We start from the raw sequence: 26,412 nt of genomic DNA, 5'->3' as shown, positions 1-26,412 counted from the left end.
GTGTGGTAATTTACTTTAAAATAGACTGGGTCTAGAGGCATCTGTTTAGTATTTGAAATACACTTATAAAGAATACAAACCTCCAGAGGGTTTTAGTAAGAACTTCAAATATGGTTATCAATATCAACACCAGATAGTTTCTTTATTAGCTTAAGGATTGTTAGAAATCACTTTTCTCTGGTAAAGTAAGTGGAATTCAGATATATCATGGGCTAGAAAGACTGTTAGGACCTCACCAAACTTTCTTGAACCAGAAGAATAAAGTCAGCAGTATCCTAAATATCCTAATCCTTGGCTCAGTCTAGACCTTTGTTTGGGCCTATGTTCTTCCCACTTCATAGAGGACTGTCATCTGAACCAAACAGAAAGTTAGCACCTAATCATCAGAGTGGTAGTGAATCAGCATCACACGAACTTCTCTTTAAGATACCCATCGAAATGCCAACAGTCAGAGAAGTAAGGACCTTCTAAGCTTATAAAACTGCTTCACTGGTGGCTCAGTGGTAATGAATCTGCCTGCCAATGCAGGAGACGTAGGTTCAATCCTCAGGTCAGGAATATTGCCTGGAGAAGGAAACGACAGCCCACTCAAGTATTCTTGCCTGGAAAATCCCATGGATAGAGGAGCCTAGCAGGCTACAGTCCATAGGTCACAGAGTCAGACGCAACTTTGTGACTAAGCAACAATAACAACAAGCTTACAAGAACAGGTAATATGATCATTTTGATGTCTCCTTACTAATAAAAGTGGGAATGTTTGGCAGAATTTGGCCTAAGACTGTTTTCAATATATTGGATTGGCCAAAATATTAATTTAGGTTTTTCTATATCAGCTTACAGAAAACCCAAACCAACTGTTTGGCCAACCCAATAGAATCCCACCTAGTAGAAAGATTGTGGGGGAAATTGGTATATAAGGACTTGGTGAAATTTTAACAAATGGGCCTGAATTTTGCCAAAAGGTCAAACTGACTAAGATCACTTCACAAAACCAAGATTTTCTGCCTCTAACAGAAAAACTTGAGCAGCATTTTTCAGGACAGCACTGGTTCCCTCCCAATTTGCACAATCCTTGGCTCTTTGTGCCAACCTCACAATCTCAGTGGGTTCATATACTCTGAGGAAGTGTCTAGGGGTTGAGCTGATGTGAAAGCCTATGACCTTCTAAACCTCCCCTTCATAAAATTTCTAAGCTCTTGGGGGCACTTCTTTCTCTCACTCCCCAGGACTTGCTCTGCTGTGCTTTGTTTTGGAGAAGTACGGTGTTCAATATTATAGCAGCATCTTTAAGCTCTAATCCTCAGCTTTCAGTATGCATAAGAATCAGTCCAAGAACTTTCTAAAAATGCATGTGCTATTTCCAAACTTTACTGCCTATATTTCACCATATTTGAGGTGGAGCCCCCAAATCTACATTTTTTACTTGCACATTCAAGGGACTTGGATGTAAATGGCCTGAAGCTATGGTTGAATAAATATCTTCAGAATTTCACTTGGGCTTCATTAGCAATAAGGAGGATCATCCCAGTAGAGAAGTCTAATGAGAATGCTTCTGAACAGCTGGCCCTGAAAGTTTAGGTATTAATTTTCAGAGCATGAGGTGACCATTCAATGCATGAAGCCCTTATAAGTGTTTATTAAATCTGGAATATATTATATATTGAATATTACCTGTATTTGCTTTCCTCCCACTATCTAATCTATTTCTTCTCATATCACTATTCCACTTAGGATGTTGCTTTTCTAAGCCCAACACTAAAATCTATATAATCTTTCCTTTCAAGCATTTGGTTAGGAAATTTTTTGAAGGTTTAAATCTAATTCTGATGTTCCTTTCAAGAAATGGTTCTCAAATATTAGCATGGAAAATTCACACAGGAAAAAGAAAGATGCTTCCAGAGGTAATGTACCTGGAAGCCTCTATGAAAGCTATAAAAATAACTGGCTTAAGAGAACCATGAGTGCTACCCATGCCCCAGGACAAAAGGAGCAAACTGAGGGGAAAATACTACATGGGGATCATATAGTACCAGGCCCTGGCCACACAGCACCACCTCCTACTCATGGAGTCATTAAATAGCACCCTATAGCAAGAGTTAGAGAAGGCAATGGCACCCCACTCCAGTACTCTTGCCTGGAAAATCCCATGGATGGAGGAGCCTGGTAGGCTGCAGTCCATGGGGTCACAAAGAGTTGGACCCGACTGAGGGACTTCACTTTCACTTTTCACTTTCATGCATTGGAGAAGGAAATGGCAACCCACTCCAGTGTTCTTGCCTGGAGAATCCCAGGGACGGGGGAGCCTGGTGGGCTGCCGTCTATGGGGTCACACAGAATCGGACACGACTGAAGCGACGCAGCAGTAGCCGCAGCAGCAAGAGTAATCTCTTGTATCAGAATCATCTGGAATTGCTGAAAGAAATACAGATTCCTGGGATACACTCCAGATCCACTAAATTAGAATCCCTGGGGAATAGGCCCCAAAGATGTATTTTAACAAACATATTTGGTGATCTCAGGCTCCCCTTGTGGCTCAGCTGATAAAGAATCTGCCTGCAATGAGGGAGACCCAGATTCGATCCCTGGATTGGTAAGATCCCCTGGAGAAGGGAAAGGCTACCCACTCCAGTATTTTGGCCTGGAGAATTCCATGGGCTATATAGTCCATGGGGTCGCAAAGAGTCAGACACGACTGAGCGACTTTCACTTTCACTTGGTGATATTTACCGACACTAAAGTTTGACTACAACCCTGAAGGGGACTTCTGCAATCAGATTCACGCCATTCACAAAAATCTCTCCACTGAGTGCCTGTAATTGTACCTATGTGCCTCTTTAAAAGAGTTTTTGTACAGAGAAGTGTCATTTAAGTAGAAAGAAATGAAACAACAGTAAATAGATATAATATTGGGACAAAATGCAAACACTATAGAAAGTTCTGAGTGAGGAAGATTTAACGATAAACAAGTGATTTATAAAGGTACTGTGGATTAACACACTACATTCTAAATAACTACATTAAAAAGATAATTGTGCTAAGTGCTAAGTTGCTTCAGTTGTGTACAACTCTTTGAGACCCTACGGACTGGCTCCTCTGTCCACCAGGCTCCTCTGTCCATGGAAATCTCCAGGCAAGACTACTGGAGTGGGTTGCCATTTCCTTCTCCAAAAAAAAAAAGATAATTACGGTATTCAAAAGTGCCAAATGCATCTCATTTTATGTATTATAATGTACATTTTTGACAATATAAATATGTCATAAAAACATAGATTCATGACAAACAAAAGGAGTCAATAATCTGTCCAATGTATGGAAACTAACCATGGGCTATTTAACAGAAACGCAGTTGCTAACCACCAAGTATAAAAAGCAAAAGGATAAATACTGTGCCCTGCTGATGGCCATGAACCAGAGCCAGAAACTCCTTTTTGAACAAGGCAATTTCCCAAGAGGGAGGCGTTTGCAAAGCACAATTTAGGCTGGTAGGACTAGAAAAGGAGTCCAGTGACCAGAACTGGAAGTGCAGGAGCACAAATCACAGCTGGTTTCTCCAGCTGAGTTCACCCATGTATATTACTTCCAGTAGCACGGTCAACAGCAGAGAGTATGGATACCTGTGGAATGCTCCAGTGTGAAAGGGAGCTCAGATCATTGAATTGACCCTCCTTGTGTTCTAGATAAGAAACCTAGACAAGTAATTTAGCCTCTCTGGCCTTTGATGTCATACCAACTCACTTGTGCCAAGTTAAGACTACAGCCCAGATGATGAGACTTCTCATTCAGTGTCCTTTCCTCCATTCCATTCCCCAAAACGTGGCTACTCTGCCAAATCATAATAGAAAATAAAATTTTATAGGCAAATTTTGCCGGCAAATTTTATTTTTGCCTTAAAATCATATATAATATAAATCATTTCTTAATGTGAGTCTCGAATATTTACTGAATAACGTCTATGTGTGAAATATTGGGTTGACCAAAATATTCATTTGGGTTTCTCCATAAGATGTTATGGAAAAACTCAAGTGAACTTTTTAGCCAACCAATACTTGTTAAATGTTAGGATTAATTTTTTCCTCTGAAAAACTCAGCAAAGATGTTTCATGAGAGCATGGTAATTATGGTGCACTTTCTATTTCTTGTGTTTTGAACTGTTATGAGAACAGATTCTGATACCACTACATCTACACTTTGCACCTGCTGTCTATTGAGATTTTCACAAGAACTGGAAACGCATTTCTGAAGGATCTCCCTTAGCAACAATGCTAAAAATTAAGCAAATGAAATGTTTTAAAACTGAGCTGATCTATCTATTACCATTACTACTGAAAATAATGCTCAGACAAAGGCGGTAACTGAGTTTACTCGGGCATCTTTTCAAGGAGGAAAAGGGGTTCATTTTCAATCCAGAGAATTCTATAAACTCTATTCAATAGAACCACACTTTTCAAATGGCATAGAGCCCAAGAGTTCCAGAAAGTTGCTTCTGAATGGATGGTGATTTGGGACAGGGGCCTACAAAGTAGGGGTGTGGGTAGAACAAATTCTGGATAAACTGAAACAATTTGTATATTGGGGCCCCACATAAGCTTTCATTCTTTGTTCCCCCCAAATGATTCTGCTGCTGCTGCTAAAAAAAAATATGAAAATATCACATTAAGTCACCATATACAACAAAAATTTAATTTCAAAGCTACTGTATAACACAGGGAGCCCAGCCTGGTGCTCTGTGACAATCCAAAAGGGTGGGACAGGGTGGGGTAAAAGAAGTTCAATTGGGAAGGAACATATCTATACTTATGGCTGATTCATTTTGCTGTACACTAGAAACCAAGACATTGTAAAGCAATTATTCTCTAGTTAAAAATAAATTTTAAAAATTCTAACTTCATAGAATGGCATATATAAATAATACTTTTTAACAATTAAAAGCCTTGGTTTACAACTATATTTATTTCATAGATATTTGTCTTCTTTCTCTATATATGAATATATCTTCAATTCAGTTCAGTCATTCAGTCATGTCTAACTCTTTGTGACCCCATGGACTGCAGCAGGCCAGGCTTCCCTGTCCATCACCAACTCCTGGAGCCCACTCAAACTTATGTCTATCAAGCTGGTGATGCTATCCAACTATCTCAACCTCTGTTGTCCCCTTCTCCTGTCTTCAATCTTTCCCAGCATCAGGGTCTTTTCAAATGAGTCAGTTCTTCACATCAGGTAGCCAAAGTATTGGAGCTTCAGCATCAGTTCTTCCAATGAATATTCAGGACTGATTTCCTTTAGGATGGACTGGTCAGTCCAAGGGACTCTCAAGAGTCTTCTCCAACATCACAGTTTGAAGCATCAATTCTTCAGTACTCAGCCATCTTTATAGTCCAACTCTCACACCCATACATAACTACTGGAAAAATCATAGCTTTGACTAGACAGACCTTTGTCAGCAAACACCATCTGCAGTGATTTTAGAGCCCAAGAAAATAAAGTCTCTCATTGTTTCCATTGTTTCCCCATCTATTTGCCATGAACTGATGGGACCAAATGCCATGATCTTAGTTTTCTGAATGTTGAGTTTTCAGTCAACTTCTTCACTCTCCTCTTTCACTTTCATCAAGAGGCTCTTTAGTTCTTCTTCGCTTTCTGCCGTAAGGGTAGTGTCTTCTGCATATCTTAGGTTATTGATGTTTATCCTGGCAATCTTGATTTCAGCTTGTGTTTCATCCAGGCTCAGCATTTTTCTTGATGTACTCTGTATATAAGTTAAATAAGCAGGGTGACAATATACAGTGTTAACCTACTCCTTTTCCTATTTGGAATCAGTCTGTTGTTTCATGTCCAGTTCTAATTGTTGCTTCTTAATCTCCATACAGATTTCTCAGGAGGCAGGTCAAGTGGTCTGGTATTCCCATCTCTAAGAATTTTCCATAGTTTATTGTGATCCACACAAAGGCTTTGGCATAGTCAATAAAGTAGAAGTAAATGTTTTCCTGGTATTCTCTTGCTTTTTCGATGATCCAATGGATGTTGGCAATTTGACCTCTGGTTCCTTTGGATTTTCTAAATCCAGCTTGAACATCTGTAAGTTCACAGTTCACATACTGTTGAAGCTTGGCTTGGAGAATTTTGTGCATTATTTTACTAGTGTGTGAGATGAGTGCAATTGTGCATTAGTTTGAGCAATCTTTGGCATTGCCTTTCTTAGGGATTGGAATGAAAACTGATCTTTTCCAATCCTGTGGCCACTGCTGAGTTTTCCAAATTTGCTGGCATATTGAGTGCAGCACTTTCACAGCATCATCTTTTAGGATTTGAAATAGCTCAACTGGAATTCCATCACCTCCACTAGCTCTGTTCGTAGTGATGCTTCCTAAGGCCCACTTGACTTCACATTCCAGGATGTCTGGCTCTAGGTGAGTGATCACACCATCGTGATTATCTGGGTCATGAAGATCTTTTTTTGTATAGTTTTTCTGTGCATTCTTGCCATCTCTTCTTAATATCTTCTGCTTCTGTTAGGCCCATACCATTTCTGTCCTTTATTGTACCCATCTTTGCATGAAATGTTCCCTTGGTATGTCTAATTTTCTTGATGAGATCACTAGTCTTTTCTATTCTATTGTTTTCCTCCATTAGATCAGGAGAATTCATAGAATTCTCTCAAGGAGATCAAAATGAAAAGAATATTCTATTTAAGTAATTGGTTTGGTTTTTGTGGGGTATATATGTAAACATGAAAGTCCTAGATACCTGTCAGTCATCTTTTATTCCTAATCTAATAAAAAAAAGCCTCAAAAATTTCCTGGATGCTTGTCCCTTGAAACCCATCTTAATTATACCCTCACCAGTAAGTTTTCTACACAACAGTAATCACAGATGTCTATAATATTTGTCCAATGAAAATGTCAAAGGAAACTGTGTGATCTCTATTAGCACCACGTAATTAAAGGTCCTGATACACACTGGGAGGGTCTCTGTGGGGATTTTAACCAGGGGCTCATTGGCAGCTAGATAAATAGATTGGCCCTGCTAAAACTGAATACAACCCCATCACTGTTGAATGGATTAGTGGAACAATAATCAGCAATAAAATGCTATGGGGATCTGAGAAGTTAAACACACGGTAATAGTTATCCCAATAAAACTGTTCTGGCAATCACTAATGAATCACCTCAACTTAATGGTGTCTCTGTAATGTTAGGAAAGCAACAGAAGTGGAACCAAATCGCACATTAGAAGCCACTTGAAGCCTCTGTGAACTGGTGCCTTCTTGGGTTATATTAGACAAATTAATCCAACAAATATTTATGCATGTCTGCCAAGTGCCAGACACGGAGTTGGTGAGGCCCTCTCTCCAGATCTGTTCATGAAATGGTGAGGAGTTATATCTTTGCCTTGATTCAATCCGTTCTCCTATCTCAGAGCCCATTTAGAACTTTCAAGAGTTACTAAAGTCAGGAAAGGAACAGAGCTTGTGGCTCAACAGTTCTCCCCTCAGCTTCCCAGCTGTGCTGATCATGGGACCTCAAACTTCAGAGAAAGGTCAGCTTGAGCCTCTTCCACCACAACCACTGTCTGCAAAGATCTTCTCATTTAAATGTTAACATTAAGAACCCAGGAAGGCAATGCTTTCAGCACCTAAAACAAGAGGATAAGAAAGAGAGCAGAAGGGCTTCTGTAATCATTTACTTATTAAAAAAGCAAATTTTGGGAGCGTCAGTTATACAGAGGTGCTATGTTAGACACATAAGTAAGAACTTAGTCTAACAGGGAGAAAGAAGTACTATTAAGTAAGACAGTACCTGAAAGAGACCACAAAGTGCTGAAAGAGGGGAAAAAAAGAAAAAAATGCTTGACTCAGTTGACAAGAAGAGCAGAGATTCGCAAAGGAGGGGCAGTCTGTACCAAGAAGATGGGAGGTGATAAAGAGATGACTGGGCCAAGGCTTGCCAGTCCCCAGTTTCCACTGGTATTTTATACACTAAATGGGTAGAAAGCCAGAAGAAGCATCCATAGGATTTTTTTTTCCTCTTTCTGTTTGGCTTAGTGTTTTTCCACAAGATCTTCCAAATGGGGATCAGTAAGCACCACAAGATCATATTGCGATTTTTTTCCGATCCAGGGAGATCAGCATTGACCTGACCACTGGGGCATTTTCAGTCACCTTTATAAAAGGCAGGAAAGCCACTTTGAGAAGCCTAAGCTCTAGAGGCTAGAAGGATGATGTCAGATTCCCATCAAAGAGTCAAAATCAAAACTGAATTTCTTTATCGCCTAAGATCCTTCCTAATATACCACCTCTTATTCTCTCCAGACTTTTTCTTTTAACAGGGTCTTGGTTTCTTACTTGACTGCAACATGATCACTTTTGTTGAAGCCCAAACTGTGTGATGGTCAAAGGCCCAGGAGGCCAGTGTGGACAGATAGGGACCTCTTAAAGCCACCCTCACATCCCTGCACAAACTTACCTAGGGGCTCCTCAGCAGGAGATTTGCTATCCTGCCTGCCTCTGAATTCCTGGAGTGGGAATAGGGAGCACAGAGACTCATTATTTCCAAACAGAACTAAGGAGCTTAAGAGCAATGAGCAGAATGACAATATAGCCACCTGCTGATGCAACACTGAATAACTCCTCTCTGGCCACAAGCTGGACACCAAAAGCACCCTGACTCACTTGAGAGCATGCGTGCAAGTCACTTCAGTCATGTCTGACTCTTTGCAACCCTATGGACTATTGCCCTCCAGGCTCCTCTGTCCATGGGATTCTCCAGGCAAGAATACTGGAGTGGGTTGTCATGCCCTTCTTTACACTTGAGGGCATAATCCCTCAGTGTGCAGGTGAGGTGCCTAGCATCCAATAGCCCTCAATGCTTTTCCAAGTCTTGGCTGTACCTGGTAACTTTGAAAAATACCAAAGCCTGAGCCCCACACTTGACTAATTAAATAATATTTGTGAGATGGTGCTGAAGTGTCACAGGCGATTGAAAGCTTCCCGGGTTATTCTAATTAAACCACCATGAGCAGTGATCCAATGGAAATAGACACATCAGCACCTGAAAGAATTCTCAGGCTTGAGATGCTCTGTCTTGCTTTCTCATTAGTTTCCAACAGCCCCATACAAGTAATAGCATCACTGAAATGAAAGCCAGGAAGAGGTCATTTGCAGCTGAAATCAAGAAGTCTTACTCCTTTTAAAAGTCCACAATAACCTAACCACAACTGTGGTTGTGTAGCGGAGGAGGTATAACTTGGGAAGTCAAGAGTTAATGATCAAAAGAGAGAATGAAAGAGGAAGGCTCCTATTAAAAGATACTCCCTTCTCTATGCTCTTTTAATTTTCTTTCCAAAGATTCTGATTTGATTGTGCTGGGGTGAGACTTCAAGCATATATACTTTTTCAAAGCTCCTGTAGTGATTTTAATATATGCCAAGGCTGATATTCCAGCCTTAAAGCACAACCCTTGATGCATGTTATAAAAGCAAACTCCCTCTACTACAGGAATTGCCTCTGACAGCTCCGGCTGTATCGACAGCTCTCTCTGCTGTTCAAAAGGGGTGGTCACTTGCCTCCAGTATGAACAATCCTGAGCACTGTCTCCAAAGCAGAAGGGAATGAGGCTTCCCAAGACGTGCCTTCCTTTCCAATCAGATCAACCACGGTCCAGTGTAGAATAATCAGTTTGACCAAGAGTCATGGTCAGAATGTGATCGGGTTTGGCTGTCACATATGTGGAAAGATGTGTACTTGATTGACTCCATAGCTTTAGATCTTTCCATGGAGCCCGGTGCACTAGGCACGCACTCCCTATGTACTGTAATCTAAACAAACATCATGGGCTGAGTCACCGGGAACAACACACACCAGCACCGGGTTTCTCTGGACTTGAAACATTCTGCGCACATTGCTTATTTAATTCAAATATGAAACTGCAGAAAATATCACTAAAATGAAAGCCAGGGAGATGATTAGCAACCAGAGACCCTAGCTCCCTCGTGATAACCCACAATTGTGTGTCCTGGTGCAGGCACTAACTGAGGTCATCAGAATTCCAGGGTTCAAGCCCAGCTCTCCCATATGCTGGCAGTGTGACTCCGGATAAATCAATCTCTGCTAGTTAGACCCTCAGTCTCCTCATCTCAAAAACAGAGATCAGACATGCTACTTCTCCAAAGGGTGAGACCGGATAAAGCAACATACAGGACAGCATTTCGTAAAACATTATTTCTCTATCTTTTTTCCCTTGGACTCCTTTCTCTCACAACACATAAAAATTTATTTTTAAAGATTTAAATTATTCCCTGCTATCATATAATTCCCCCACAGATGGGTGGCATTTGATATCCCAGAAACCAAGTGGCTGTAATCTAACACATATGAAGGACGCAGGCTACATGGAGTGGCTACCAATTAACACAGGATTTAGGGAAAGGCAATAATGAAATTAATAAGAAAAAAATCACCATTCTCATTTCCCATTCTGTATGAGTGTTAGATTTCATCACAAGGGAAATCATGCAACGCGGCAGACTCTAAATATAAGACAGAAAAGAGAAAGATTGTTGAAAAAAGCAAGGCTATTCTGTGAGGCAAAGGCAACAGCACAAGGATAGAACAATGTTGTCCAGTGAGAAATGGAAAGGTTTTTGTCAGTGTAACAGGAGAGGCAACGTTCTTGGCTCCTTTGTTGTTCCAGTTTTTCCAAGACCAGGGAAAGCGAATACATTCAGTTTTTGAATGAATTCAACTGCTAGTCTATAAACCACCAGACTACAGAGAAGGAACTTTCATATTACAAGAGAAATCTATTTCTACATGTTAAATGTTGGTTACTGAAAGTGATGCAGAGGATAGAAGTGATGAAAATAGTGTCCAGGAGGAAGATTTCTCCTAAATTACAGACGAAGAAACCAAGATTTAGAAGTTAATCCTACACTAGGCCAGGACTTCTACCCCAGACTCAGCTCTCTCCCCTCACAAACCAAAGATGCTATGGAAGACGTATTTTCAAACAAATACAAATACCAGCATCATTTATCTGAAAATCAGACTGTCAACCTCAATATAGCCCAAACAGAAGTAATAATAGTTAATCACATGCTGAATACACTATATATTGCAGGCTCTCTGTAAAATAACTGCCACATATTGACTCATTTAACTCCCAACAACCCTCTGAGTAGATGGCATTACTTTACCATTTTACAAATGAAGAAAAAGAGGCACAGAGATGGTAAGTAGCTGTCTGAGATCACACAGCCAACAACCATCTGAGTTAAGATTCAGGCCCAGGCCACTGTCTCCAGGTCCCACATGTAGAATCACTATTTAATAACATAAACAAACCAAAGACTGAACAGTGACAATAACTACCCCAAAACTCTGATCATTATGCCATGATTTCTTTTTTTTTAATTGAAGTATAGGTGATTTACAATATTACATCAGTTTTCATGTGTACTGCATAATAACTCAATATTTTTATAGATAATACTCCATTAAAAGTTAATACAAAAAAAAGGTTAATACAAAATAATGCCTATAATTCCTGTGCTGTACAATATACCCTGTTGCTTATCTATATCCACACACAGTAGTTTGTATCTCTTAATTCCATACCCCTATCTTGCCCCTATCTCTTTCTCTCCTCACAGGTAACCATTAGTTTGTTTTCTGTATCTGTGAGTTTATTTCTGTTTTGCTACCTACATTCATTGATTTTTTTAAGATTCACAAATAAGTGATACCGCACAGCATTTGTCTCTGTCTCACTTACTTACGTCCATCCATGTTGCTGCAAAAGGCATTATTTCATTCCTTTTATGACTTGGTAATATTCCATTGTGTGTATATATGTGATATATATATATATATATGTGTGTGTGTGTATATATATGTGTGTTGATGGACACAAGTTGCTTTTATATCTTAGCCACTGAAAATAGTGCTGCTATTAACATTGGGGATCACATATCTTTTCAAATTTGTATTCCTTTTTTTCCTGGATATATAGATAGGAGTGGAGTTGCTGGGTTATATGGTAGTTCTATTTTTAGCTTTTTGAGGACCTTCCATTTTGTTTTCCATAGTGGCTCTACCAACTTCCATTTCCACGGACAGTGTGGGAGGGCTCCCTTTTCTCCACACCCTCTCCAGCATGTATTACTTGTGGACTTTTTGATGATTGCCATTCTGACATGTGTGAGGTGATTTCTCACAGTTGTTTTAATTTGCATCTCTCTAATAATTAGCATTATTAAGCTAATTAATAATTAGATTAGTTAAGCATCTTTTCATGTGCCTGTTAGCCACCTGTATGTCTTCTCTGGAAAAAAGTCTGTTCAGGTCTTTGACACATTTTTTTATTTGAGTTGTTTTTTCAATGTTGAGTTGTATGAGCTATTTATATATTTTGGATATTAACCCTTTGGTCATGTCACCGGCAAATATCTTCTCCCTTTCAGTAGGTTATCTTTTTGTTTTGTTGATGGTTTCCTTTGCTATGTAAAAGCTTTTAAGTTTAATTAGGTCCCATTTGTCCACTTTCATTTTTTTTTATCTGCCTTAGGAGAAAGATCAAAAAAATATTGCTATGATTTATGCCAAAGAGTGTTCTGACTATGTTCCCTTTTAGGAGTTTTATAGTTTCAAGTCTTACATTTAGGTCTTTAATCCATTTTTACTTTATTTTTATATATGGTATATGCCATGATTTCTTTTTTTTTCTTTTTAAATTATTATTTTTTTTTACTTTACAATGTTGTATTGGATTTGCCATACATCAACATGCATCCGCCACGGGTGTACACGTGTTCCCCATCCTGAACCCCCCCCCCCACCTCCCTCCCCATACCATCCCTCCGGGTCATCCCAGTGCACCAGCCCCAAGCTTCCTGTATCCTGCATCGAACCTGGACTGGCGATTCATTTCTTATATGATATTATACATGTTTTAATGCCATTCTCCCAAATCATCCCCCACCTCCCTCTCCCACAGAGTCCAAAAGACTGTTCTATACATCTGTGTCTCTTTTGCTGTCTCGCATACAAGGTTGTTGTTACCATTTTCTAAATTCCATATGTATGCGTTAGTATACTACATTGGTGTTTTTCTTTCTGGCTTACTTCACTCTGTATAATAGGCTCCAGTTTCATCCACCTCATTAGAACTGATTCAAATATGTTCTTTTTAATGGCTGAGTAATACTCCATTGTGTATATGTACCACAGCTTTCTTATCCATTCATCTGCTGATGGACATCTAGGTTGCTTCCATGTCCTGGCTCTTATAAACAGTGCTGCGATGAACATTGGGGTACACATGTCTCTTTCAATTCTGGTTTCCTCTGTGTGTGTGCCCAGCAGTGGGATTGCTGGGTCTTATATGCCATGATTTCTTAAGCTTCACTGAATCTTATTTAATAACTAAAATTCTTAACAAGCTTACTAAGCAGTCTCAAGTACAAGGCCACAAAATTTGGCCCCTGCCTACAGTTTCACCTTCATCCTCTGCCATTCTTGCTGTGCTCCAGGCCCGCTAGCCTACTCAGTGCTCTCTGCAGGGCCTTAATGCCTGACATTCCCTGGGTCTAGAAGGCTTTCCTCACAACCCTCTGCCTGACGACCTCCCACTTACCTTCAGACGTCAGTTTAAATGTTACCTCCTCAATGGATACATGTATATGTATGGGTGAGTTCCTTCCATGTTCACTTGAAACTACCACAACATTGTTCATCAGCTACACCTCAATACAAAATAAAAAGTTCAAAGTTTGGGGAAAAAAATATTACCTCGTCAAGGGGGCTTATCACCATTCTATTGTACTTTCCTATGTGCTTTTCTATCAGAATCCTTAATAACTATAGATTCGTTTATGTGATTACTGACATCATACAGGCCGGAGTTGAGACAAGTCTATTCACCCCTGTACTGGCTGTGCCTTATATGCTCCAGAACACAACAGATGTGGAATAAATATTTGTCGGGTATATTAGTTAATTAATGGCATTCTTTTGCATAATTTCCATACTAACGCTAGGAAGTGGGTAGTCAAGGGTATATTAAACTCATTTTACTGCTGCTACTGCTACTGCTGCTAAGTCACTTCAGTCGTGTCCGACTCTGTGCGACCCCATAGACGGCAGCCCACCAGGCTCCCCCGTCCCTGGGATTCTCCAGGCAAGAACACTGGAGTGGGTTGCCATTTCCTTCTCCAATGCATGAAAGTGAAAAGTGAAAGTGAAGTCACTCAGTCGTGTCCGACCCTCAGCAACCCCATGGACTGCAGCTTTCCAGGCTCCTCTATCCATGGGATTTTCATTTTACTGCTAACGGTATTTAAAACCAAAAAGGTTCAGGGTGGTTTCCATAATCATTCAATGCTGTCTTTCCTCCACTCCATGAGAGGAGTTGATAATGAAACTGTCCTCTATTTTCAACGGCAAACAAGCTACATGCTCAGCGGGTCAGGAAAGGATGCTGTCAAAACCAGCTCTATGCCCATTTGCCCAGCACTGGAAACCACTGATGTCCTGTTGTTGATAGTCATGAAAAGTCCACAGTGTTCTAGGCACTGTATAGAACAAGCTTCAAGCCTTTGGTTCCAAACATTACCTAACCACATAAAAAGTCAAACTCAAGCTATTTTGAGTGTCCCTTAGAGATTATTCCAAAAGCCTGGATCAAACAGATTCAGAGTTTGTTTGGTGTCAACAGAAACAGTAACCAAATGCACACGAAGGATTGTTCACGTGGCCTTCAGCAAGTCATGACCTTTCAGACCTTCAGACTCCTCCTGTGAAAAATGAAAAACCGGGACTTCGTGTCCTCCATAATTTATTTTTCTCTGAATTATTCATGGTCTTCCAAACACATTTATAGATTTGACTGCTCACAATTTGACTCATAAAAGAATAACTTTTTTGAGATACTAATTACAATTTTCTTGTTTTCCTCCCGCCCATTGAAGAAGGTAGAAGTCAATGAATTTATTCTGTGGAGCACACTAGAAAGCAAAAGCTGCCTACATGTAATTCCTTTCTTAGATTTAATTTCCAAAAGAATCAAGACCGTGTAAGAGAAAAGAATCTGAGAGATGAAGTTGAAGAGAAAGGTGTCTGCAAGTGTAGAGAGCAGAGGACTTGTGAAATGCTCCCTGGCAATGCCCAGGAAATGGCAATGCCCAGAAAATGACAGGACTGCCAAGAAAGAACCTCATGGGGCATGATAAAGGCTAATCTTTTAGACTGGGGGCTCACCATACACCAAGCTCAACCCAAAAGCGCCAGGTCAGCCAGATCTGAAGAGACCATGTAGTCTGGGATAATGATGATCTCACAGGTAATGACTTGTACAAAAGACAAATGACCCCAAAAGGCTTACAAACATCTGGGCACTTGCCCAAAATTGCTGAATGGGGAGGAGAAGGGGCAGGGAGAGAGAGTCCAAGCAGAAATTGGGTTCATTTCCAAAAACAATGTAATGCGGTATTTTCTGCACTTCTGAGTTAGTTAACTATATTATTATTCCTACTACTCTCATAGGATAACCTGTATCAAGACCAATGGATCCATTGCAATGAAAGACTTGCAGAGGAGACAATATCACAGAGCAACCTGCATCCTCAGAACTGACTGAGAACAGCAGAAAAGGAAAGTCCCCCTGATTTTTATGGGGAGGGTATGAAAGGCTTTGACTGTTAAATTTCTGGCTTCTTCTAACAGAGTGTATAATTTGGTCATTTTTTTTTTCCTGTTGTCTCTGGGCCTAACACATTTTAAATGATTCATTCATTCAAATGTTTAGTTACTGGTATAATTTTTCATTTATGTTGTATTAAGAACTATCTCAGGAATAAATTTTCCATGTTCATAAAGCAGCTATATAAGTATAGCTGCTTTAGCTGTTTTTGGTATCCTGTATTTCTCATTGTCAACTGAAAAAATGCATCTCATAATTAAAGAGAAGCTCCAACTAACATCCCCAGTAAAGATAAACAACTAGCAAATACATCAATAAAGTTTCTCTGTATGCTTTTATTGTAAAGAGTAATGACTTGAAAGGTGAATACTTTATATACATTAAGAATGTCAACACTTACATTCTATGCTCTAAAATTAACCTCCAAAACATCAACATGAATAAGAAACAGAAGTACAATCTCTATTTTTTAAAACCAGAATACATATAACCCAGAGGCGCAGTACATTAAGAGAGAAAAATCATGCAAGAATGGGTACAACCATTTAGTCAAGAAACAAGCTAACATTTTTTTTTTAATTTCCAAGAATTATAGATACCTGGTAAAGCAGAAGACACAGGTCAGGCAACAGGTTGTAAAGAAAGAGATTATTTGGAAGTATATATGAGGTGGCTCAGACGGTGAAGAATCTGCCTGCAATTTAGGAGACCAAGGGTTCAATCCCTGGGTCAGGAAGATCCCCTGGAGAAGGGAATGGCTATCCACTCCAGTATTCTTGCCTGAAGAATTCCATGGACAGAGGAGCCTGGCGGGCTACAGTCCATGGGGTCACAAAGAGTCGGACACAACTGAGCGACTAACAATGAGAAGGAAGGCAGCCCCAGGTTCCTATCCTACATTAATGATGACTACCTCCCCAGTCCTTGCAGGAGACGGGCGGTATGTTGGGAGACAAGGAACAAAAGAGACTGCAGAAGTGAGGACACCAGACACAAAAACGGTCACCAAAACCAGGAACCACATAATTTGAAAGTCTATGTGCTAAACAGAAAGACTTCCCCTAAATCCTCTTTTTTGACCAGTTCCAGGATTCTAGTAGTCTAATATTTACTCCTCAAACAACATTTTTGGGAATATTTTCCTGATAAAGTTGAATCATCCCAGAACAAAGGCCTACAGAGACTGACATGTGAGAATTTTCAATCTAAAAGCTAGATAATCATCTGATTGTACTAGGAGGGCCATCAGCCAAAAATGCCAATGCTCACTGGCTTTCGGTCAGCTTCAAGCCACCACTAATAAATGTGAATGATGAACCACGGGTCATTTGAGGCAAATAAACAATACCTTCAACATGAAAGACAAACAAAATAAATAGATAAAAAAGAGAATTTGGAGAAAAGAAGTAATGCAAGGAACACAGAAAAAATAAACTTTAAATAAAATAAAAATAGCTATATTTTCAGTGTGGAGACGGCAATGGCAACCCACTCCAGTACTCTTGCCCGGAGAATCCCATGGGCGGAGGAGCCTGCTGGGCTGCTGTCTATGGGGTCGCACAGAGTCGGACACGACTGAAGCGGCTTAGCAACAGCAGCATCAGTGGGAAAATAAAGGATATTGCATTCATGAAAAAAATTAGATTCTCTCTTTTAAAAATTATGTTTATTTATTTGGCCACACCATGAAGCATGAGGGATCTTAGTTCCTTGACCATCGATCAAATATGGACCCCATATCCCCTGCTTTAGGAGCACAGAGTCTTAACCACTGGACTGCCAGGGAAGTCCCAAGATCTTTATAAATGATCAAAGAAAGGAAATAAATTTCAGTATTAAAAATATGACCAGTAAAATAGAAATTTCACTGAAGCAGAGAGAAGGTAAAGTAAATGAACTCTTCTAGAAAATAAAAACAAAGATATTGGAAAAAAGAACAAAAATTTAAAAATTAAAGAACAACAATACAGGAAATCCATCATATTCAAATAGTAGATGTTGCAAAAAAAAGAACAATGTAAGATAATTTCCAAGTAAAATTTGATGAAAATGGTCCAATTGCACCCAAATCAATAAATGGAAAAGATTAATGAAAAGGCATACATTCTGAAATTTGAGAATAGCAGAAATAAAGGGAAATTTTTGAAAAACTTCCAGAAGGGGGAAAGTTCAAAAAGGTTCAGGAATCTACATTGCACTGAGAGTCCCAGCAACATCCTTAAAAGGTAGAAAACTACACAGCAATTCTAAGACAAAATTAGTTTATACTTAAAATTTTATAGCCAGGTAAGCTATCAATTAAGTGTGATGGTAGAATAAAAAATTATCAGGTGTACAAAGTGTCAAAACTATTCCTTTCCTTTAGCCTTTTCTAAGGAATCTACATAAGGATATGCTCCAGAAAACCAAAGGAATTTCCAAGAAAAAGGAAAGCCAATGACTCAGAGAAATGGGGCATCCAGCACAGAAGAAAGCAAACAGAGCTTTCAAGATGATGGGGACGCAAAATGCAAAGATAATAGTTGTGAATTAGGCCAAGCAAGCAACCAGTCTAGAAGGACATGATGGAGCAGATGGAAAGGGGACTTGAGAAAAAATACTCACGGGATAAATATAAAACTGAAATTTTAGCTGACAAATTTGTATGGAAATTTAATTGAGACACTTTACAATAGTATTGGAGGGTGAGGGAAACTAACCCATGGTTTCAAATGTACATAAGCAAATTAAAAAGTGGGAGAGAGAGAGAGAGCAGTGAGGCACTTGCTGCCTGGAAGAAAAGCTATGACAAACCAAGACAGCATATTAAAAAGCAGAGACATTACTTTGCCAACAAAGGTATGTGTAGTCAAAGCTATGGTTTTTCCAGTAGTCATGTATGGATGTGAGAGTTGGACCATAAAAAAAGCTTAGCACCAAAGAATTGATGCTTTTGGAGAAGACTCTTGAGAGTCCCTTGGACAGCAAGGAGATTCAACCAGTCCATCCTAAAGGAGATCAGTCCTGAATACTCATTGGAAGTACTGATGCTGAAGCTGTAGCTCCAATCCTTTGGCCACCTAATGTAAAGAGCCCATTCATTGGAAAAGACCCCAATGCTGGGAAGGATTGAATGCACGAGAAGGGGGTGACAGAGGATGAGATGGTTGGAGGGCATCGCCTACTTGATGGACATGAGTTTGAGCAAGCTCCAGGAGTCCATAAAGGACAGGGAAGCCTGGCGTGCTGCAACGCATGGGGTCGCAAAGAATCGGACACAACTGAGCAACTGAACTAAACTGAACTGAGGGAGGGAAGGAGAGACAGAGGTAACGAGAGAGAGTTATTATCTCCAGGAAATATAAAAGGTTATAGTAGAAAGAAAATAAAATTACTTGAATATAGACTTACCCAAATTATTAATACATGAAACAATGAGTGGATAAAAAGAGGAAGCTGCTAAAGAGCTAAAGTTCTCATCTTTTATAACAAGAAGTCAATAAATGTCTAAGATTGCAGAATAAAGAGATAGATGTAAACTATAATTTTTGGAAATATGGAGATAAACATAGAAGACATAAGTTAAAAAATTAAAGATAGATGCCTCCAGCACTAGTTACAATATCCAGAACATGGAAGCAACCAAAAAGCCATCCACAGAGGAATGGATATAAGCGAGCCATTAAAAAAGAATGAAATAATGCCATTTGCAGCAACATGGACGGATCTGGAAATTATCATACTGAGTAGAGTCAGACAAAAAAAGACAAATATACAATATCACTTATATGTGGAATCTAGAAAAATGATAGAGATTAACTTATTTGCAAAGCAGATATACAGATATAAAAAAAGCAGAGTTACAGATGTAAAAAACAAATGTATGGTTACCAAGGGATGGGGAGGATAAATTGGGAGATTGGAATTGACATATACACGCTGCTGCTGCTGCTGTGTGACATACACATGCTATTATCTATAAAACTGACAACTAATAAGGACTTAATGTATAGCACAAGGAACTCTATTCAATACTCTGTAATGGCCTATAAGGAAAAAAATCTAGAAAAGAGTACATACATGTATATGTGGGGCATCCCAGGTGGTGCTAGTTGTAAAGAACCTGCCTGCCAATGCAGGAGACGTAAGAGATGCAGGTTCAATCCCTGGGACACGAAGATCCCCCGAAGGAGGGCATGGCAACCCACTCCAGTGTTCTTGCCTAGAGAATCGCATGGACAGAGGAGCCTGATGGGCTACAGTCCAAATGGTCACAAACAGCCAGACACGATTGAAGTAACTTAGCACTCACACACACACATATGTATACGTGTTCACTCTGCTGTACACATGAAAGTAACACAATGTTGAAAACAAACTATACTCCAATAAAAATTTTTTAAAAGACAGATGCCTCTAGAAAGTAGATCAGCAATGGTGAGGACAGATGGGTGGAAATGGAAATAAAGATCTAAAAAGAAAAATAGTAAGATAAAATAGAAGTCTTTTTGGATTTTGTAAGCTTTTGGTCATTATTTGCTATTTTAGCTATACATATCCATTCTTTTCATAAAAATACAAATTTAATTTTTAAAGACAGCTAATTCTAAGACTTTAGGTTAGGTCATTCTTAAAACTCATAGTACTTGGAAAACTTAAACACATTTTCCTTTAATGACGAGGACTACTCACTTTCTTTTACTTGAAAGATAATCAATTATTCCTCTTTAATAAGGGAAGTCATGAAATTACAGCCTCCTTATTGCTGCAATAAACATCAGCCAGACTAATGATCAGCAAAGTACTTTGTTAATGTTTTTTATTACTTTAAAAAGAGAATCATCTTTTAGGGAGTTTCTGAACATTTTAGAAGACCTTTGGAGCTATCCTATGTATGGAAAAACTACCAAGATATATCCTTTAGATATATCAATATAAGATAATCATCCAATCATTGCTTTTGGAGAAAACTGGGAGGTCACCCTGTATCTGAATGCAACAACTACTGACTAAGCTGTTGACTGAATTTAATCATGTAAACTAAGGATTTGTTTAACTGGACTCTGCCCTGAGGAGGGAAAACAAAAAGAGGTCCTGGAGGAGAGACCATCGCTATGGTATATAAGGATCTCCATGCTCCCATCACCTACATAAGACATATATTCAATCACACTGGGCTATTTATGACTAAATGATCCACATTTTGAAAAATGTGCTGCAGACTATTGTGTTACTCAGGCTGGATTAGAACGTTTATACAGGACCATCATTTAAGCCAGCTAAATAAGACAGTTGTGTTTGCATTTGAAGCAAAGTAGAAGAAAAGGGATGAGCCTGAACACAGGAAGTTGGAGCTAGAACAGTTCTTGATCTAGCATCCTGAGGAATGACTGCAGGACCAGAATTATGGCCAATGGCGCCTCAACGACCACCATGATTCCTGCCAAGGACAGAGTCCTGCTCAAAGACCTGCTCCAAGTACCTGATCTTGGAGGTTACACTGTGTCCCAACAGAAGCAGAAATGGCAGCAAAGAGACTAGACTCTTCAGCCTTAACTGACTCCTTTGGACTTGATAAGTAAACCTGGGAGTCCCGGGAAATATCAGAGAGGAGAACTTCTGAAGAATAATGAACTTTTCATATGTTTAGATAGGGATATAAAGCCATATTCATTTGAATAGCAAATATTTGATGGTCTTATTATATCCTAATAAGGATATAATATATCCCTATATTATATCAATAATATATAATATATCCTTTTCCTAATAAGGCTATAGCAGTTTATTTTGTATATAGGTTATAGGTTGTGGGGGTGGACATTTTTTTTTTAAGACTGCCTTTAATCCAGCCATGCAGAATCAAGCACTGTTAGCATTTTGGTATATATATTTTCAGAAACATTTTTTGTGTAAATGTATGAATGCATATAGGGAAAGAGTTAACCCCCCAAAAAATGAGAGTACACTATGCAAACTGTTTTGTAGTCTGTTTTTCACTTGAAAAAACAATGTGATGTTTCCATATCAAATACAGATCTACATCACTTATAATAATTGGATTATTTTCTATTGAATGAGTGTATCCTACATTTTTAATCAGTCTCATGTTAATGAATAACTGAATACCTTCAATTTTAAAATATAGTAAGTTGCATTATAGAGAACATCATTCGTGTTCATTCTCTGTACCACTCCTCTCATTATCTCCTCAGAACTGTTGCAATAGCTTCATAAATAGTATTACTTTGTCTGGTCTTGGCTCTTTCAAAGTGATTCGCTACTAAATAGTAGCCTCTCTAAACAAGTCTCAGTATGAAACAGTGTCCAAGTTATAAATAAGACCTAGAATTCCTCATGACCTAGACTCTGTTGACATTACTTATAATTTGATTTTGAGTGCTGTATTCTTTTTATAACCTGAAATGAAGATCAATCTCAGTTTGGAGAGGACTACCTTCTCCATCATTTGAGAAACTATAGGCTTAATTACAGAAAGCATGCATTAGTTTACACAAGCCCACAGCACTGTTCACTAGGACCACACTCTAGGGCAGGCAGGGCCTTGGGCAATACTTGATTTTTAAATGTATTGTAAAATTATGGATCCACAAAGTATAGTGGATAATGGGTAGAGAAACATACTTTGAATTAACTTATTGTCCAATCGGTGTATGTGAAGATTCTTCAGTGTATCCAGGCACCATTTCTTCCTATTCAATTACATCTTATCTTCTTTCTTCCTTTTTTAACTGTCAAATGCCTCATGACTAGAAAATGTCCTATCCCCCACCATGAGAGAAAGTAGCCACACAACTTATTCACAATGCCCTAACGCTCCAGAAACTCTTTGTATTGAAACAATTGTCTTGCCTTTGCAGTTCTCTAATACCATTAATTTAGTGCTGATTATTTCATTACTCAATGCTGAATCATCCATTGCTCTGCCCATGAAGTTGGCTTCTAACAATTCCCTCAAAGGTTGTTATCACTGTGGTTCACTGAGGACGATCACAAACATAAGATTTTACCCAGAGTAAAAGGGGAAAATGTGAACAAAAATTTATTTTCTAGTCACTTTAAATTTATCACTCAAAATCTGATAACACTAGCCATAATCATATTCCAACCATGTCTTCCTTGTTATCACTGCATTCTTTTTTTTTCTTTTTTTTAAATTTAATTTTATTTTTTAACTTTACAATATTGTATTAGTTTTGCCATATATCAACATGAATCCACCACAGGTATACACATGTTCCGCATCCTGAACCCTCCTCCCTCCCTGTACCATCCCTCTGGGTCGTCCCAGTGCACCAGCCCCAAGCATCCAGTATTGTGCATCGAACCTGAACTGGCGACTCGTTTCATATATGATATTATACATGTTTCAATGCCATTCTCCCAAATCATCCCACCCTCTCCCTCTCCCACAGAGTCCAAAAGACTGTTCTATACATCAGTGTCTCTTTTGCTGTCTCATATACAGGGTTATTGTTACCATCTTTCTAAATTCCACATATATGCATTAGTATACTGTATTGGTGTTTTTCTTTCTGGCTTACTTCACTCTGTATAATAGGCTCCAGTTTCATCCACCTCATTAGAACTGATTCAAATATGTTCTTTTTAATGGCTGAGTAATACTCCATTGTGTATATGTACCACAGCTTTCTTATCCATTCATCTGCTGATGGACATCTAGGTTGCTTCCATGTCCTGGCTATCATAAACAGTGCTGCGATGAACACTGGGATACACGTGTCTCTTTCAATTCTGGTTTCCTCAGTATCACTGCATTCTTAGACTGTGAACTCTCTCAACATTAACCACACACCTGCATTCCACACACTATTACCTATAAGGAGGACAGGTGGGTGTTCACGGGTGCTGTAAGAGGAGCTGATCCATATACACAAGGAAGATTCACCCCTTATGACCAACCTGAGAGAGCACAGTGTCACCATATCAACTGGCGGCCAGAAAGAACATGGATTGGAAGGGTCCACCAGTGTTCAGATGAAAGGTCTTGACAGCTCATAGAGAACATAGGCAGTTATGTCTGGAGCTGTTGGACAAGTGGTGGGGAGCACCAGAAAGGTGGAGTGACCACTTTGGGTGCTAATGGAGGGGGCATCCAGGGCAAAGGACACCTAGTCATGATTATGTGCTGTAGAAACCTGAGGTGACATTATGGTCAAGACACATGGGTGAGCAAGAGAAGACACACAAGCCCACACACATGGCTCAAGTTCAAGGTGGACCATTGGAAATCAAACCAGAGCTCATCTTGAGTGTGGTGTGATGAGAGTCACACAAACTCTCACAGATGTTAACATGTCAGCATCATTCTTGTGGCACAATCTCTATGATCACACACACACACACACACACACACACACACACAAATGGGGGCAATGTGCTGCCCTCCTGGAGTCAGCTAGCCACAGGGCCCCAGGACAAGACGTGAGTTCACTGGAGCATCTGGTCAACCCCATCTGTACTGCAATTCTGGCCAACTCCAGGCCCAAAAGGGTCTTACAAAGTAGTAGGGATGGCATTTTAAAGCATGGTCCCCTCTGAGGTCGGGGACCCAGGCAAGCATCCTACTTGCCCTGGTTTAAGGTGGGTACTGTTGCTCACGTTCTGTTACATAGCTCATTCATTTCACAGTCTCCAGTTGAGCATCTCATTTAAGTTTGCCTAGTGAATCAACAGATGAGTCAAGCACAGAAGCATTACTGATATAAATATCTGCCAAAAATTTGAAATAAAAATTCTAATCCTCAAAAATTAAACGAAGAATGACTGTATTACCCAGCAACTCCATTCTAAGTTACATACCTAAAAGAACTGAAGAGAGCTCCTCAAACAAGTACCTATACACCCTGCTTATAACAGCAATGTTCATATTCACAATGGTCAAAAGATGGAAAGGAAGCAATCCAAATGCACATCAATGGATGAATAGATAAACAAATTGTGATATATACAGACAGTAGGATATTATTCAGTCATAAAAAGCAATGAAGTACTGATTCATGCTACAATGTGAATGACTCTCAAAGTATCATGCTAAGTGAACGAAGTAAAACACAAAAGGACAAATCATCATGACTCCATTTATATGAAATACCCAAAATAGGTAAATCCATAGACATAGAATACAGATTGGTGGTTTCCAGGGACAAGGGGAAGGAAATATATATGTATATATAAGGTATATATATGTGCCTGCTTAACAGGTAGGGGTTTCCTTTTGGGTGATGACAATACCTTGGACCTAGACAGAAGTGGCATTTGTTGCACAACATTGTAATGTACTAAATGCCCCTGAATTTCTTGTTTTAAAATGGCTGATTTTATGTTTTGTGAATTTTACCTCATTTTCTTTAAAATCTCAAATGTAAAAGATGTATTCATGCCATAGTTGATATTAAGATGCTATACTCAAACATAAAGTCAAGTCAACCATGATAATGTGTGGTCATATTTCTGATTATTATTTCTCATAGAACAAAGCATCTCTGAGAATATACCCTAAAATACATCCAGCTGGGCTAGTTTTCAGAGAAAGGAAATAACGTTGAGGGGAAGTGCTGCTGAAAAAAAAAAAAAAAATCTAGAGAAAAAAAGGAATTATAAAAGAAAAAGGAATTACATTTGCTTCTTCATTGAAGAAAGTGATCTTTTTACCAAGAATTTAACTATATTAAGCAAAGGAAACACTCCATCAGTTGGCCTTGGAAACCATAGAATAAATAGAAATCCATTTTATAACCGAAACTTTATAAATATTATCTTACCATGGTGGTCCTCAGTAAAGATAATTGCTATCCGTTCAACAAGTATATTACAACCAAAGATTTAAGGCAAGCACGACCTACAAGTTTGCTGTGTTCTTTTGTATGTTTTTCAAGAGATATTCACTGAAAAGATGAAGCAGCGATATGATTAATTCATATACGAGTTTAATCTTATTACAGCCATTACCTTCTAAGTGGAGATATAATTCAAACAATGCTGTATTTCTTTTTAGACTGTTCCTATCAATTCCAGATATTAAAATAATTATTTTAAGCTGTTACAGCCCACAGGCAAAATGAAATAGCATAGGAACTATAAAGCTTTGTAAAACAAAACATATAAGTAGTCAAACTGGGCTTATCACATCCCTGCCAGATAAAGGGGCTGATCATCAGTGAAGAAATAAGCACATTCATCCTGAAGGAAGGAACATTTGCATTTCTATAATGCAAAATTGCTCCTGCACCAAAAGATCATGTTGTTGAAGAAACAATGTGTTTCTCCCCAAAACAATTTTTTAAAGTACTTCAATCCTTGGATTCTTTCACACAAAAATGAAACAAAAATCATCTATTTTCAGAGAATAATAAATTTTTAGGAGTAATTGTTCTTCAGCAGAGATAAAAAGCTCCACTATTAATGTGCATGATTTTCTAGATAATATTAAAAGCAATGCAATTACAGTTATGGTAATTGATATGGTTCTTACCTGATAATGATCAGGGGTCAAGAGTTTAAAACATAAAGCAAAATATGCTTCTCACTTTTTAAAGTCAAGTAGGTGATTTGAAGGTTGGCTCTGCGATTGCAGACCCTGGACTCTCTTCCCTAACTGAAGTAGGAACGGGAGAGGACTGCTAAGAAATTCCATGTCCCTTCTTCTCTCATCAAATGCTCTTATCTCCCCCAAACTAGAACTGTTTTTTCCTTAGGA

This window comes from Bubalus kerabau, chromosome 4 (assembly GCF_029407905.1).
Source record: "Bubalus kerabau isolate K-KA32 ecotype Philippines breed swamp buffalo chromosome 4, PCC_UOA_SB_1v2, whole genome shotgun sequence".
In the NCBI taxonomy this organism is placed as follows: domain Eukaryota; kingdom Metazoa; phylum Chordata; class Mammalia; order Artiodactyla; family Bovidae; genus Bubalus; species Bubalus kerabau.
Note: the sequence above shows the minus strand (reverse complement) of the source record.